This window comes from Motacilla alba, unplaced genomic scaffold (assembly GCF_015832195.1).
Source record: "Motacilla alba alba isolate MOTALB_02 unplaced genomic scaffold, Motacilla_alba_V1.0_pri HiC_scaffold_31, whole genome shotgun sequence".
In the NCBI taxonomy this organism is placed as follows: domain Eukaryota; kingdom Metazoa; phylum Chordata; class Aves; order Passeriformes; family Motacillidae; genus Motacilla; species Motacilla alba.
Genome location: NW_024037405.1, coordinates 2,691,450 through 2,709,018, shown reverse-complemented (window position 1 = coordinate 2,709,018; position 17,569 = coordinate 2,691,450).

Genomic DNA, 17,569 nt, shown 5'->3' with positions numbered 1-17,569 from the left:
ATCTTGATATTCGTGAAAATCCTGCTGCCAGCCTACCCCTAAGGAACAAGGGCCTACCTGGTACTGACAAATGCTTCTGCGCGGGGAAATAAAACCCACCACCCCACGTTCCTGGTCTCAGTTTCCAGAGCTCCATGGGCACTCTCAAAGCAGCCCCAGTTGGCACAAGTGGGCAGCTTTTCCCTGGGCGGCACCTTGATATTCGTGGAAACCCAGCCTGCAGACGGCCCCGAAGGGCCAAGGGCATACCTAGTTCTGACAAATGCTTCTGCCTGGGGAAACAAAACTCAGCACCCCACGTTCCTGTTCTCAGTTTGAAGAGCTCCGTGGGCACTCTCAAAGCAGCCCGAGTTGGCACAGGTGGCAGCTTGTCCCTGGGCGGCATCTTGATATTCATGGAAATCCAGCCGGATGCTGGCTCCCAAGGCCCGTGGGCCTACCTGGTACTGACAAAGGTTTCTGCCCAGGGAAACAATATTAGCAAACCCACGTCCCAGGTCTCAGTTTGCAGAGCTCCATGGGCACTCTCAATGCAGCCCGAGATGGCACGGGTGGCAGCTTATCCTGGGCGGCATCTTTACATTCGTGGAAATCCAGACAGAGGCCTACACCTTAGGAACATGGGCCTATCTGGTACTGACAAAGGCTTCTGCCCCGGAAAACAAAACTCACCACCCCACATTCCTGGTCTCAGTTTGCAGAGCTCCATGGGCACTCTCAAAGAAGCCCCAGTTGGCACAGGTGGCAGCTTGTTCCTGGGCGGCAACTTGATATTCATGGAAATCCAGCAGGCTGCTGGCCCCAAAGGGCCGAGGGCCTACCTGGAACTGACAAAGGCTTCTTCCCGGGGAAACAATACCCAAAAACCCAGGTTCCTGGTCTCAGTTTGCAGAGCTCCACTCCATGGGCACTCTCAAAGCAGCCCGAGTTGGCACAGGTGGCAGCTTGTCCCTGGGCGGCATCTTGTTATTTGTGGAAATCCAGCAGTCAGCCGGCCCCTTAGGGCGGAAGGCCTATCTGGTACTGACAAAGCCTTCTGCCCGGGAATACAAAACTCAGTACCCAACGTTCCTGGTCTCAGTTTGCAGAGCTCCATGGGCACTCTCAAAGCAGCACGAGTTGGCACAGGTGGCAGCTTGTCCCTGGGCGGCATCTTGTTATTTCTGGAAATCCAGCAGTCAGCCGGCCCCTTAGGGCAGAGGGCCTATCTGGTACTGACAAAGCCTTCTGCCCGGGAATACAAAACTCAGTACCCAACGTTCCTGGTCTCAGCTTGCAGAGCTCCATGGGCACTCTCAAAGCAGCCCGAGTTGGCACAGTTGGCAGCTTGTCCCTGGGCGGCATCTTCAGATTCGCATAAATCCAGCAGTCAGCCTACACCTATGGAATATGGGCCTATCTGGTAATGACAAAGGCTTCTGCCCCGGAAAACAAAACTCAGCACCCCACATTCCTGATCTCAGTTTGCAGAGCTCCATGGGCACTCTCAAAGCAGCCCGAGTTGGCACAGGTGGCAGCTTGTCCCTGGACAGCATTTTCAGATTTGCGGAAATCCAGCTGCCAGCTGGCCCCTAATGTCCGAGGGCCTACCTGGTACAGAAAAAGGCTTCTGCCCCGGAGAAAAAAACTCAGCACCCCACATTCCTGGTCTCAGTTTGCAGAGCTCCATGGGCACTCTCAAAGCAGCCCGAGTTGGCACAGGTGGCAGCTTGTCCCTGGGCGGCATCTTGATATTCGTGGAAATCCAGCTGCCAGCCTACCCCGAAAGTCCGAGGGCCTACCTGGTACTGACAAAGGCTTCTGCCCAGGAAAACAAAACTCAGCACCCCACATTCCTGGTCTCAGTTTGCAGAGCTCCATGGGCACTCTCAAAGCAGCCCGAGTTGGCACAGGTGGCAGCTTGTCCCTGGGCGGCATCTTCAGATCCGCGGAAATCCAGCTGCCAGCCGGCCCGTAATGGCCGAGGGCCTACCTGGTACTGACAAAGGCTTCTGCCCCGGAGAAAAAAACTCACCAGCCCACATTCCTGGTCTCAGTTTGCAGAGCTCCATGGGCACTCTCAAAGCTGCCCGAGTTGGCACAGGTGGCAGCTTGTCCCTGGGTGGCATCTTCAGATTCGTGGAAATCCAAAAGGCAGCCTTCACCTATGGAACATGGGCCTATCTGGTACTGACAAATGCTTCTGCCCTGGAAATCAAAAGCACCCCCCCAACGTTCCTGGTCTCAGTTTTTAGAGCTCCATGGGCACTCTCAAAGCAGCCCAAGTTGGCACAGGTGGCAGCTTGTCCCTGGGCGGCATCTTCAGATTCGCGGAAATTTAGAAGGCAGCCTTCACCTATGGAATATGGGCCTACCTGGTACTGACAAAGGCTTCTGCCCAGGGAAACAAAATTCGCCAACACACGTTCCTGGTCTCAGTTTGCAGTGCTCCATGGGCACTCTCAAAGCAGCCCCAGTTGGCACAGGTGGCAGCTTTTCCCTGGGCGGCATCTTCAGATTCGCGGAAATCCAGCTGCCAGCCTACCCCGAAGGTCCGAGGGCCTACCTGGTATTGTCAAAGGCTTCTGCCCCGAAAAACAAAATTCAGAACCCCACATTCCGGGTCTCAGTTTGCAGAGCTCCATGGGCACTCTCAAAGCAGCCCCAGTTGGCACAGGTTGCAGCTTTTCTCTTGGCGGCACCTTGATATTCGTGGAAATCCTGCTGCCAGCCTACCCCTAATGAACACGGGCCTTGCTCGTCCTGACAAATGCTTCTGCCCGGGGAAATAAAACCTACCACCCCACGTTCCTGGTCTCAGTTTGCAGAGATCCATGGTCACTCTCAAAGCAGCCCCAGTTGGCGTGGGAGGCACCTTGTCCCTGGGCGGCATCATGATATTCGATGAAATCCAGAAGGAAGCTGGCCCCGACGGGCCTAGGGCCTACCTGGTACTGACAAAGGCTTCTGCCCGGGGAAACAAAAATCGCCAACACACGTTCCTGGTCTCAGTTTGCAGAGCTCCATGGGCACTCTCAAAGCAGCCCCAGTTGGCACAGGTGGCAGCTTGTCCCTGGGCGGCATCTTCAGATTCGCGGAAATCCAGCTGCCAGCCGGCCCCTAATGGCCGAGGGCCTACCTGGTACTGACAAATGCTTCTGCCCCGGAGAAAAAAACTCAGCAGCCCACATTCCTGGTCTCAGTTTACAGAGATCCATGGGCACTCTCAAAGCAGCCCGAGTTGGCACAGGTGGCAGCTTGTCCCTGGGTGGCATCTTCAGATTCGTGGAAATCCAGAAGGCAGCCTTCACCTATGGAACATGGGACTATCTGGTACTGACAAAGGCTTCTGCCCCGGAAATCAAAAGCACCCCCCCACGTTCCTGGTCTCAGTTTGAAGAGCTCCATGGGCACTCTCAAAGCAGCCCAAGTTGGCACAGGTGGCAGCTTGTCCCTATGCGGCATCTTCAGATTCGCGGAAATTCAGAAGGCAGCTTTCACCTATGGAACATGGGCCTACCTGGTACTGACAAAGGCTTCTGCCCAGGGAAACAAAATTCGCCAACACACGTTCCTGGTCTCAGTTTGCAGAGCTCCGTGGGCACTCTCAAAGCAGCCCGATTTGGCACAGGTGGCAGCTTGTCCCTGGGCGGCATCTTCAGATTCGCGGAAATCCAGATGCCAGCCGGCCCCTAATGGCCGAGGGCCTACCTGGTACTGACAAATGCTTCTGCCCCGGGGAAAAAAACTCACCAGCCCACATTCCTGGTCTCAGTTTACAGAGATCCATGGGCACTCTCAAAGAAGCACGAGTGGGCACAGGTGGCAGCTTGTCCCTGGGTGGCATCTTCAGATTCGTGGAAATCCAGAAGGCAGCCTTCACCTATGGAACATGGGGCTATCTGGTACTGACAAAGGCTTCTGCCCCGGAAATCAAAAGCACCCCCCCCACGTTCCTGGTCTCAGTTTGAAGAGCTCCATGGGCACTCTCAAAGCAGCACAAGTTGGCACAGGTGGCAGCTTGTCCCTGGGCGGCATCTTCAGATACGCATAAATCCAGCTGCCAGCCTACCCCTATGGAAAATGGTCCTAACTGGTACATACAAAGGCTTCTGCCTGCGGACAACAAAACTCACCACCCCACGTTCCTGGTCTCAGTTTGCAGAGCTCCATGGGCACTCTCAAAGCAGCCCCAGTTGGCACAAGTGGGCAGCTTGTCCCTGGGCAGCATCTTAATATTCGTGGAAATCCAGCCTGCACACGGCCCCGAAGGGCCGAGGGCATACCTAGTTCTGACAAATGCTTCTGCCTGGGGAAACAAAACCTACCACCCCATGTTCCTGGTCTCAGTTTGAAGAGCTCCGTGGACACTCTCAAAGCAGCCCTAGTTGGCACAGGTGGCAGCTTGTCCCTGGGCGGCATCTTGATATTCGCGGAAATCCAGCTGCCAGCCAACACCTATGGAAAATGGTCCTAACAGGTACAGAAAAATGCTTCTGCCCCGGAAAACAAAACTCACCAGCCCACGTTCCTAGTCTCAGTTTGCAGAGTTCCATGGGCACTCTCAAAGCAGCCCGAGTTGGCACAGGTGGCAGCTTGTCCCTGGGCAGCATCTTGATATTCGTGGAAATCCAGCAAGCAGCCGGCCCCTGAGGAACAAGGGCCTACCTGGAACTGACAAAGGCTTCTGCCCGGGGAAACAAAACCCACCAGCCCACGTTCCTAGTCTCAGTTTGCAGAGCTCCATGGGCACTCTCAAAGCAGCCCGAGTTGGCATAGGAGGCAGCTTTTCCCTGGGCGGCATCTTGATATTCATGGAAATGCAGAAGGCAGTCAGCCACAAAGGGCCGAGGTCCTACCTGGTATTGACAATGGCTTCGTCGAAGGGAAACAAAACCCACCAGCCCACGTTCCTGGTCTCAGTTTGCAGAGCTCCATGGGCACTCTCAAAGCAGCCCGAGTGGGCACAGGTGGCAGCTTGTCCCTGGGCGGCATCTTGATTTTCGTGGAAATCCTGAAGGCTGCCGGCACCGAAGGGCCGAGGGCCTACCTGGTACTGACAAATGCTTCTGCCCGGGAAAACAAAACCCATAACCCCACGTTCCTGGTCCCAGTTTGCAGAGATCCATGGGCACTCTCAAAGCAGCCCGAGTTGGCACAGGTGGCAGCTTGTCCCTGGTCGGAATCTTCCGATTCGCGGAAATCCAGCAGGCAGCCTGCCCCTGAAGAACAAAGCTCAACCTGGTACTGACAAATGCTTCTGCCCAAGGAGACAAAACCCACAACCCCACGGTCCTGGTCTCAGTTTGAAGAGCTCCATGGGCACTCTTAAAGCAGCCCGAGTTGCCAGAGGTGGCAGCTTGTCCCTGGGCGGCATCTTGATATTCGTGGAAATCCAGCTGCCAGCGGACCCCGAAGATCTGAGGGCCTACCTGGTACTGACAAAGGCTTCTGCCCGGGGAAACAAAACCCACAAGGCCACGTTCCTGGTCTCAGTTTGCAGACGTCCATGGGCACTCTCAAAGCTGCCCGAGTTGCCACAGGTGGAAGGTTGACCCTCGGCGGCATCTTGATATTGGCGGAAATCCAGTCAGCAGCCAGCCCCGAAGGGCCAAGGCCCTACCTGGTACTAAAAAGGGCTTCTGCCCGGGGAAATAAAACCCACCACCCCACATTCCTGGTCTCAGTTTGCAGAGCTCCATGGGCACTCTCAAAGCAGCACGAGTTGGCACAGGTGGCAGCTTGTCCCTGGGCAGCACCTTGATATTCGTGAAAATCTAACAGGCAGCCGGCCCCTGAGGACCAAGGGCCTACCTGGCACTGAGGAGGGCTTCTGCCCGCGGAAACAAAACCCACAAACCCAGGTTAATTGTCTCAGTTTTCAGAGCTCCATTGGCACTCTCAAAGCAGGGCGAGTTGGCACAGGTGGCAGCTTGTCCCTCGTCGTAATCTTCCGATTCGCGGAAATCCAGAGGGCAGCCTGCCCCTGAGGTTCAAGGCCCTACCTGGTACTGCAAATGCTTCTGCCCGCGGAAACAAAACCCATAACCCATAACCCACGTTCCTGGTCTTAGTTTGCAGAGCTCCGTGGGCACTCTCAAAGCAGCCCGAGTTGGCGTGGGAGGCAGCTTGTCCCTGGGCGGTATCTTCAGATTCGTGGAAATCCAGCAGGCAGCCGGCATCTAAGGCCGAGGGCCTACCTGGTACTGAAAAAGGCTTCTGCCCCAGATAACAAAACTCTCTTCCCACATTCCTGGTCTTAGTTTGCAGAGCTCCATGGGCACTCTCAAAGCAGGCCGAGTTATCACAGGTGTCAGATTGTCCCTGGGAGGCATCTTCAGATTCGTGGAAATCCAGCTGCGAGCCGGCCCCGAAGGTCCTATGGCCTACCTGGTACTGACAAAGGCTTCTGCCACGAAAAACAAAATTCAGAACCCCACATTCCTAGTCTCAGTTTGCAGAGCTCCATGGGCACTCTCAAAGTGGCCCGAGCTGGCACAGGTGGCAGCTTGTCCCTGGGTGGCATCTTCAGATTCGCGGAAGTCCAGCTGCCAGCCAAGTCCTATGGAAAATGGTCCTAACTGGTACAGACAAAAGCTTCTGCCCCGGAAAACAAAACTCAACCCCCCACGTTCCTGGTCTCAGTTTGCAGAGTTCCATGGGCAGTCTCAAAACAGCCCGAGTTAGCACAGGTGGCAGCTTGTCCCTGGGCGGCATCTTGATATTCGTGGAAATCCTGCAGGCAGCCGGCCATTGAGGAACTACTGCTTACCTGGTACTGACAAAGGCTTCTGCCCGTGGAAACAAAAGCCACCACCCCACGTTCCTGGTCTCAGTTTGAAGAGCTCCATGGGCACTCTCAAAGCAGCTCGAGTTGGCACAGGTGGCAGCTTGTCCCTGGGCAGCATCTTGATATTCGTGGAAATCCAGAAGGAAGCTGCCCGCTCCGAAAGGCCGAGAGCCTACCTGGTACTGACAAAGGCTTCTGCCCGGGAAAACAAAACCCATAACCCCACGTTCCTTTTCCCAATTTGCAGAGCTCCATGGGCACTCTCAAAGCAGCCCGAGTTGGCACAGGTGGCAGCTTGTCCCTGGGCGGCATCTTCCGATTCGCGGCATTCCAGCAGGCAGCCTGCCCCTAAGGAACAAGACACTACCTCGTTCCGCAAATGCTTCTGCCCAAGGAGACGAAACCCACCACGCCACGTTCCTGGTCTCAGTTTGCAGAGCTCCATGGGCACTCTCAAAGCAGCCCAAGTTGGCACAGGTGGCAGTTTGTCCCTCGGCGGCATCTTCAGATTCGTGGAAATCTAGCAGGCAGCCAGCCCAGAAGGGCCGAGGGCCTACCTAGCTCTGAGGAAGGCTTCGGCCCGCGGAAAAAAAACCCACCAGCCCACGTTCCTGGTCTCAGTTTCCAGACCTTCCTGGGCACTGTCAAAGCAGCCCGAGTTGGCACAGGTGGCAGCTTGTCCCTGGTCAGAATCTTCAGATTCGCGGAAGTCCAGCTGCCAGCCAACTCCTATGGAAAATGGTCCTAACTGGTACAGACAAAAGCTTCTGCCCCGGAAAACAAAACTCAACCCCCCACGTTCCTGGTCTCAGTTTGCAGAGTTCCATGGGCAGTCTCAAAACAGCCCGAGTTAGCACAGGTGGCAGCTTGTCCCTGGGCGGCATCTTCAGATTCGCGGAAATAAAGAACGCAGCTGGCCCTGAAGGGCCGAGAGCCTACCTGGTAATGACAAATGCTTCTGCCCAGTGAAACAAAATTCACCAGCACACGTTCCTGGTCTCAGTTTGCAGAGCTCCATGGGCATTCTCAAAGCAGCCCGAGTTGGCACAGGTGGCAGCTTGTCCCTGGTCGGAATCTTGATATTCGTGGAAATCCTGCGAGCAGCTGGCCCCGAAGGGCCAAGGGCCTACCTGGTACTGACAAGGGCTTCTGCCCGGGGAAATAAAACCCACCAGCCCACGTTCCTGGCCTCAGTTTCCAGACCTCCATGGGCACTCTCAAAGCAGCCCGAGTTGGCACACGTGGCAGCTTGCCCCTGGGCGGCATCTTCAGATTCGTGGAAATCTAGCAGGCAGCCAGCCCAGAAGGGCCGAGGGCCTACCTGGTACTGACAAATGCTTCTGCCCAGTGAAACAAAATTCGCCAACACACGTTCCTGGTCTCAGTTTTCAGAGCTCCATAGGCATTCTCAACGCAGCCGGAGTTGGCACAGGTGGCAGCTTGTCCCTGGGCGGCATCTTCAGATTCGCGGAAATCGAGCGAGCAGCCGGCTCCTAAGGGCCGAGGGCCTCCCTGGCTCTGAGGAAGGCTTCGGCTCGCGGAAACAAAACCCACCAGCCCACGTTCCTGGTCTCAGTTTGCAGAGCTCCATGGGCACTCTCAAAGCAGCCCGAGTTGGCACAGGTGGCAGCTTTTCCCTGGGCGGCACCTTGTTATTCGTGGAAATCCAGCGGACATCCGGCCGCGATGGGCCTGGGGCCTACCTGGTACTGCAATTGCTTCTGCCCGGGGAAACAAAACCCACCAGCCCACGTTCCTGGTCTCAGTTTCAAGAGCTCCATGGGCACTCTCAAAGCAGAAGAGTTGGCACAGGTGGCAGCTTGTCCCTGGGCGGTATCTTCAGATTCGTGGAAATCTAGCAGGCAGCCAGCCCAGAAGGGCCGAGGGCCTACCTGGCTCTGAGGAAGGCTTCAGCCCGCGGAAACAAAACCCACCAGCCCACGTTCCTGGTCTCAGTTTCCAGAGGTCCATGGGCACTCTCAAAGCAACCCATAGTTGGCACAGGTGGCAGCTTGTCCCTGGGCGGCATCTTCAGATTCGCGGAAATCCAGCCAGCAGCCGGCCCCTAAGGGCCAAGGGCCTACCTGGTACTGACAAAGGCTTCTGCCCGGGGAAATAAAACCCACCACCCCACGTTCCACATCTCAGTTTGCAGAGCTCCATGGGCACTCTCAAAGCAGCAGGAGTTGGCACAGGTGGCAGCTTGTCCCTGGACGGCATCTTCCGATTCGCGGAAATAAAGAAGCAGCTGGCCCCGAAGGGCCGAGGGCATTCCTGGTACTGACAAGGGCTTCTGCCCGCAGAAAGAAAACCCACCACCCCACGTTCCTGGCCTCAGTTTCAAGAGCTCAATGGGCATTCTCAAAGCTGCCCGAGTTGGCACAGGTGGCAGCTTGTCCCTGGGCGGTATATTCAGATTCGAGGAAATCTAGCAGGCAGCCAGCCCAGAAGGGCCGAGGGCCTACCTGGCTGTGAGGAAGGCTTCTGCCCGGGGAAACAAAACCCACCAGCCCACGTTCCTGGTCTCAGTTTCCAGAGCTCCATGGGCACTCTCAAAGCAGCCCGAGTTGGCACAGGTGGCAGCTTATCCCTGGTCGGAATCTTCCGATTCGCGGAAATCCAGCAGGCAGCCTGCCCCTAAGGAACAAGGCCCTACCTGGTTCTGCAAATGCTTTTGCCCAAGGAGACAAAACCCACCAGCCCACGTTCCTGGTCTCAGTTTGCAGAGCTCCATGGGCACTCTCAAAGCAGCCCAAGTTAGCACAGGTGGCAGCTTGTCCCTGGGCGGCATCTTCAGATTCGCGGAAAAAAAGAAGGCAGCTGGCCCCGAAGGGCCGAGGGCCTACCTGGTACTGACAAATGCTTCTGCCCAGTGAAACAAAATTCGCCAACACACGTTCCTGGTCTCAGTTTTCAGAGCTCCATAGGCATTCTCAAAGCAGCCCGAGTTGGCACAGGTGGCAGCTTGTCCCTGGGCGGCATCTTGATATTGGCGGATATCCATCGAGTAGCCGGCCCCTAAGGGCCGAGGGCCTCCCTGGCTCTGAGGAAGGCTTCGGCTCGCGGAAACAAAACCCACCAGCCCACGTTCCTTGTCTCAGTTTCCAGACCTCCATGGGCACTCTCAAAGCAGCCCCAGTTGGCACAGGTGGCAGCTTGTCCCTGGTCGGAATCTTCCGATTTGCGGAAATCCAGCCGGCAGCCTGCACCAGAGGATCAAGGCTCTACCTGGTTCTGCAATTGCTTCTGCCCGGGGAAACAAAACCCACCAGCCCACGTTCCTGGTCTCAGTTTCCAGAGCTCCGTGGGCACTCTCAAAGCAGCCCGAGTTGGCGTGGGAGGCAGCTTGTCCCTGGGCGGCATCTTCAGATTCGTGGAAATCCAGCAGGCAGCCGGCACCTAAGGCCGAGGGCCTACCTGGTATAGAGAGACGCTTCTGCCCCAGATAACAAAACTCACTTCCCACGTTCCTGGTCTCAGTTTGCCGAGCTCCATGGGCATTCTCAAAGCAGCCCGAGTTGGCACAGGTGGCAGCTTGTCCCTCGGCGGCATCTTGATATTCGTTGAAATCCTGCGAGCAGCTGGCCCCGAAGGGCCAAGGGCCTGCCTGGTACGGACAAGGCCTTCTGCCCGGGGAAATAAAACCCACCAGCCCACGTTCCTGGCCTCAGTTTGCAGAGCTCCATGGGCACTCTCAAAGCAGCCCGAGTTGGCACAGGTGGCAGCTTGCCCCTGGGCGGCATCTTCAGATTCGTGGAAATCTAGCAGGCAGCCAGCCCAGAAGGGCCGAGGGCCTACCTGGCTGTGCGGAAGGCTTCGGCCCGCGGAAGCAAAACCCACCAGCCCACGTTCCTGATCTCAGTTTGCAGAGCTCCATGGGCACTCTCAAAGCAGCTCCAGTTGGCACAGGTGGCACTTTGTCCCTGGGCGGCATCTTGATATTCGCGGAAATCCAGCGAACAGCCGGCCCCGAAGGTCCTAGGGCCTACCTGGAACTGACAAAGGCTTCTGCCAATGGAAACAAACTTGCCAACACTCCTTCCTGGCCTCAGTTTCCAGAGCTCCATGGGCATTCTCAAAGCAGCCCGAGTTGTCACACGTGGCAGCTTGTCCCTGGGCGTCCTCTTTATATTCGTGAAAATCCAGCCGGCAGCTGGCCCCGAAGGACCTAGGGCCTACCTGGCACTGACACAGGCTTCTGCCCGGGGAAACAAAATCGACAAACCCACGTTTTTGGTCTCAGTTTCCAGAACTCCATGGGCACTCTCAAAGCAGCCCGAGTTAGCACAGGTGGCAGCCTGTCCCTGTGGGTCATCTTGATATTCTTGGAAATTTAGCTGCCAGCCATCCTCAAGGGCCTGGTTTTTTGTGGCTTGCTTCTTCACCTCCTGCAAGCTGCCGGCTCTCCGTCTACCGAAGGCGAAAGAGCCGCTTCTTAGCGCACTGCTGGTTGTGCCGGTGGCGGTGCGCTCCGGAGCGCTGCTTCGGGCCAAAGACGCCCGCGAGCGGCACTTTGCTCCGGACAGCCCCGTACCGACGTCTTCTGCCTCTCTCGTCGTCTGCATCCTAGCCAAAAGCTTCTCCATGACTTCTCGCCGAAAGAGAAAGTGTGCCAGCACTGAAAACATCTTCCGATCTTGCTTGACGAGTTCACCCAGTTCTTTGCATCTCGCAGCGCAAAGAGACCCGCAAGAGTTTCCACGGAGTGTTGCAGGAGCTCTAGCAAGATGCATTGCAAAGTTGTCCAAAAACTTCTTCCATTCGCATGCTAACGTGATTTTCAAAGGCATGCGAGCGGCAATCCACCATCCCGCAGCAGTTCGAGAGCTGCGCACACAATGCTGCTGTTGTGCGGCTTGCTTCTTCACCTCCTGCAAGCTGCCGGCTCTCCGTCTACCGAAGGCGAAAGAGCCGCTTCTTAGCGCATTGCTGCTTTTGCCGGGGGCGGTGCGCTCCAGAGCGCTGCTCCGGGCGAAAGACGCCCGCGAGCGGCACTTCGCTCCGGACAGCCCCGTACCTCCGGCTTCTGCCTCTCTCGTCGTCTGCATCCTAGCTAAAAACTTCTCCATGACTTCTCGCCGAGAGAGAAGTTGTGCCAGCACTGCAAACATCTTCCGAGCTTGCTTGACGAGTTCACCCAGTTCTTTGCATCTCGCAGCGCAAAGAGACCCGCAAGAGTTTCCACGGAGTGTTGCAGAAGCACCAGCAAGATGAATTGCAAAGTTGTCAAAAAACTTCTTCCATTTGCATGCTAACGTGATTTTCAAAGGCATGCGAGCGGCAATCCACCATCCCGCAGCAGTTCGAGAGCTGCGCACACAATGCTGGTTTTGTGCGGCTTGCTTCTTCACCTCCTGCAAGCTGCCGGCTCTCCGTCTACCGAAGGCGAAAGAGCCGCTTCTTCGCGCACTGCTGCTTGTGCCGGTGGCGGCGCGCCCCGGTGCGCTGCTTCGGGCGAAAGACGCCCGCGAGCGGCACTTCGCTCCGGACAGCTCCGTACCTCCGGCTTGTGCTTCTCTCGTCGTCTGCATCCCAGCCAAAAGCTTCTCCACGATTTCTCGCCGAGAGAGAAAGTGTGCCAGCACTGAAAACATCTTCCGATCTTGCTTGACGAGTTCACCCAGTTCTTTGCATCTCGCAGCGCAAAGAGACCCGCAAGAGTTTCCACGGAGTGTTGCAGGAGCTCTAGCAAGATGCATTGCAAAGTTGTCCAAAAACTTCTTCCATTCGCATGCTAACGTGATTTTCAAAGGCATGCGAGCGGCAATCCACCATCCCGCAGCAGTTCGAGAGATGAGCACACAATGCTGGTTTTGTGCGGCTTGCTTCTTCACCTCCTGCCAGCTGCCGGCTCTCCGTCTACCGAAGGCGAAAGAGCCGCTTCTTAGCGCACTGCTGGTTGTGCCGGTGGCGGTGTGCTCCGGAGCGCTGCTTCGGGCCAAAGACGCCCGCGAGCGGCACTTCGCTCCGGAAAGCCCCGTACCGTCTTCTGCCTCTCTCGTCCTCTGCATCCTAGCCAAAAGCTTCTCCATGACTTCTCGCCGAGAGAGAAAGTGTGCCAGCACTGCAAACATCTTCCAATCTTGCTTGACGACTTCACCCAGTTCTTTGCATCTCGCAGCGCAAAGAGACCCGCAAGAGTTTCCACGGAGTGTTGCAGGAGCACTAGCAAGATGAATTGCAAAGTTGTCCAAAAACTTCTTCCATTCGCATGCTAACGTGATTTTCAAAGGCATGCGAGCGGCAATGCACCATCCCGCAGCAGTTCGAGAGCTGCGCACACAATGCTGCTGTTGTGCGGCTTGCTTCTTCACCTCCTGCAAGCTGCCGGCTCTCTGTCTACCGAAGGCGAAAGAGCCGCTTCTTCGTGCACTGCTGCTTGTGCCGGTGGCGGTGCGCCCCCGTGCGTTGCTTCGGGTGAAAGACGCCTGCGAGCGGCACTTTGCTCCGGACAGCACCGTACCTCCGACTTCTGCCTCTCTTGTCGTCTGCATCCTAGCCAAAAGCTTCTCCATGACTTTTCGCCGACAGAAATTGGGTGCCAGCACAGCAAACGTCTCCCAGTCTTGGCCCTGATTTTTGTCGTGGTTGAGCATTGTTGAAGCATTTATCTTTTTAATAAAGCGATGAATTTATTTCGAGTTGGCTGTGGTCTCTTCATACTTATCCTTGTGCGGTCAAGACACAGCAACAATACATTCTTGAGAAAGGAAAAGATCTCGAGAGGTATTCCAGTCCATCGGTGTGGCGCAGCTGCTGAAAAAGGGCAAAGCTGAAGAACCTTGCTCTGTTTAATTTCTGTGTAGCTCACAGCATGCGAGGCATGAGGCAGCCAAGCATCGTGCTTTTGTGCGCTCTTAATGGAAGTGCAAAAATCCCACAGCTTTTCATCCACACGCACAGTCAGCTGCATTCGCTTTTGCTTCTTGAAAAACTCACCGCTCTCCTTATATCGGTGTAGATCTTGATCTCTGGTTCCTGGGACTTTACCCAAGTGTTTGCTGTTTTGTACTTTCTTCTTTGGCAGTCAGAAACTTGTGGTATAATCTGGTACATGTTTCTTGGAAACATTTCCTGTCTAAAAATGATACATAGCTGCAATTTACCCGACTGTATATAACTACTCTTTTACTGTATAAAAAAAGGTTATTAGAATGATACACCACCTGAATTTCAATGATTGAAAAAAGCGTCTTACTTCTTTTTCCTATTCTCTGTATTTCCTTCTCTTTGTTATGTTTCTTTGGCTATTATGTGCGTGCCCAATGGTTATTCTGTTCCTGTTGTGGCACAGCAAATGTTCAGGCTCTTCTAATTTTGTCACTAATTAAATAATCCATCTTCCCTGCCGGAAAGATGCAGGATGTGTCTCATTTTCACTGTTCCTGTTTTGTTTCCTTATTCTTTTGAATGGCTCCCTGTCTTCCTACTCACACTCTGAGTAACGAATTTCTAATTTTCTTTCCTATCTGCCTTTACCAATTTTTCTCTGACTTGGATGCTATTGAATTAAGCCATGCCAAGTTGAAGAATTGCATCAAGAAGAGTGCTCAATGAAAAAAAAAAAACATTTACTTTTGGGGTTCTATCACAGAAGAGTTCAAAGACTCTTCCCATGTGAAGAATATCTGATGAATATCTTAAAAACTATCATCTCTGTGCAAGTATTTTGCATCCAGTTCTTGCTCTAGTCCTTGCTTTGGCAAATTTGACACAAGTGCGGCATTGTGTGTTTTGCAGCTCCTAGGGAGATGGTTCCAGGTCTTGAGAAAGTCGTGGGCTTTGTCTCAACTTTAGACATCTGAAAATCATCTAGGCATCCCAAAGACTTATTAGAAATACAAATACCTGCAGGGAACCGGAGGTGAGCTTCATCTTACCATGTGTCTTGAACAGGGTGTTCTATGTGTGAAAGAGATTCTAGTCAGAATTCTGCTCAGTACAGTCCATCAAGTTGAGAGAATTGATCATTTTAATCTGGGCTTTATATCCACAGAGGCTGAAGGTGTCTCCATGCTCCAGTGCCTATCAGTCTTCTCAAATAGTTCAATCCATGAGTTGAATTCTAGCAGCAAAAACTTTTCTCAAGGTGACCTTTACCAAGAGACTCAATGTTAGGTGGAATCAAACAACTCCTTTTTTGTCCATTTTATCGAAAGTGATCTTAAAGATTCAATCTATATGCTTAGGTGAGAGAAATCCTACCATTGGCAGATGGCATGTATTGGCCAGTATTGACAGCAGAAAGAAGCAAAAAAGCATGCAAAAAATGCTGAATGCAGTAAGCAGACCATCAAGCAAACCGGTGGAAAAATAGTTGCTTTGTATGTAGGATGAATCTGAGAGATACATATGGAGTTCTTCATGATGTTTTTCATTGACATTTAAAATAGGAAAGAGGCTAAAATGATGATGGAAGGGATTAAATGCTTGATGTTAGAGTATTTCTTTAGAGAGACGTACCAAGTGAATACATGTTTAACCAGTTCTCAGCTTCCCAACAGCAATTAGTGCACTTTAATTGCCTTAAAAGCTGTAATGAAATACTTTTTAAAGCAAATTTTTCCCCTTATCTTTGCAAGAGCTTTTTTCTGTTATTTTTGAACAATAGGAAAAATTTCCAGTAAAGGATAAACGGGCTGCTCTGTCATTTAATAATAGAAAACACTTATGGTATACTTTCTAGAAGAAAAAGTACCTAAATAAAGGAGTATTCCCATTATGCTTGTAAAACATTCTTCCAACCAAAAGAAAATCAAAAATTATACTATTTCAAGGATCCCACACTCCTACAACACATTCATTTAACACAATCATAATTTATGAAACACAGCTTGTAATTAGACTTTAAGAGTCAAGCATTGTATCCACAGGCACTGTCAGAGCAGCCTGAGTTGGGACAGGTGGCAGGTTGTACGTGAGTTAGATCTTGATCAATGCAGAATTACAGCAGCCAACCGGGGCCAGTACGCAAGGCCCTTCCAAAAATTATGGCGGGCTTTTTCCCAGGGAAACAAAACTCAACACCTCACCATCTAGGTCTCAGTTTGCAGACCTCCGTGGGCACTGTCCAAGCACCCAATATTGGCACAGCTATCAGCCTTTCATTGGACGGCATCCTGATTATTACAGAAATCGAGCAGGCACCAAGAAACAATGTGCTTCGGGATACATAGGTATTGCGCATTATACTGCCCAAGGAGACAAAAGCTAACACCCCAAGTTCCTAGTCTCAGTTTGCAGAGCTCCATGGGCACTCTCAAAGCAGCCCGAGTTAGCACAGGTGGCAGCTTGTCCCTGGGCGACATCTTGATATTCGTGGAAATCCAGCAGTCAGCCGGCCGCTATGGGTGGAGGACGACCTAGTACAGAGAAAGTCATCTGCCCAGCAAAAAAAAACCCACTACCTGACGTTCCTGGTCTCAGTTTGCAGAGCTCCATGGGCACCCTCAAAGCAGCCCGAGTTGGCACAGGTGGCAGCTTGTCCCTGGGCGGCATCTTGTTATTCATGGAAACCCAGAAGGAAGCCGGCCCCGAAGGGCCGAGGGCCTACATGGAACTGCAAATGATTCTGCCCGGGGAAACAAAACTCAGCACCCCATGGTCCTGGTCACACTTTGCTGAGCTCCATGGGCACTCTCAAAGCAGCCCGAGTTGGCACAGGTGGCAGCTTGTCCCTGGGCAGCATCTTGATATTCGTGAAAATCGAGCGAGCAGCAAGCCCCTAAGAGCCGAGGGCCTACCTGAGACAGACAAAGGCTTCTGTCCTGGAAAACAAAACCCATAACCCCACGTTCCTGGTTTCAGTTTGCAGAGCTCCGTGGGCACTCTCAAAGCAGCTCGAGTCGGCACAGGTGGCAGCTTGTCCCTGGGCAGCATCTTGGAATTCGTAGAAATCCTGCTGCCAACCGGCCACAAAGGGCCGAGGGCCTACCTGGTACAGACAAAGGCTTCTGCCCGGGAAAACAAAACCCATAACCTCACGTTCCTGGTCTCAGTTTGCAGAGCTCCATGGGCACTCTCAAAGCAGCCCGAGATGGCATAGGTGGCAGCTTGTCCCTTGGTGGCATATTGATTTTCATGGAAATCCAGTAGGCTGACAGGCCCTAAGGAACAAGGGCCGACCTGGTACTGACAAAGGCTTCTGCCCGGGAAAACAAAATTCACCAACCCACGTTCCTGGTCTCAGTTTTCAGAGCTCCATGGGCACTCCTAAAGCAGCCCAAGATGGCACAGGTGGCAGCTTGTCCCTGGGAGGCATCTTGATATTCGTGGAAATCCTGCTGCCAGCCTGCCCCTAAGGAACAAGGGCCTAGCTGGTACTGACAAAGGCTTCTGCCCGGGAAAACCAAACTCACCACGCCACGTTCCCGGTCTCAGTTTGCAGAGCTCCATGGGCACTCTCAAAGCAGCCCGAGTTGGCACTGGTGGAAGCTTGTCCCAGGGCAGCGTCTTGATATTCGTGGAAATCCAGCAGGCAGCCGGCCCCGAAGGGCCGAGGGCCAACCTGGTACTGCAAATGCTTCTGACTGGGGAAACAAAACTCAGCACCCCACGTTCCTGGTCTCAGTGTGCATAGCTCCATGGGCACTCCAAAAGCAGCCCGAGTTGGCACTGGTGGAAGCTTGTCCCTCGGCGGCATCTTGATTTTCGTGGAAATCCAGCAGGCAGACGCTCCCTAAGGAACAAGGGCCTACCTGGTACTGACAAAGGCTTCTGCCCAGGGAAACAAAATTCACCACCCCACGTTCCTGGCCTCACTTTGCAGAGCTCCATGGGCACTCTCAAAGCAGCGTGACT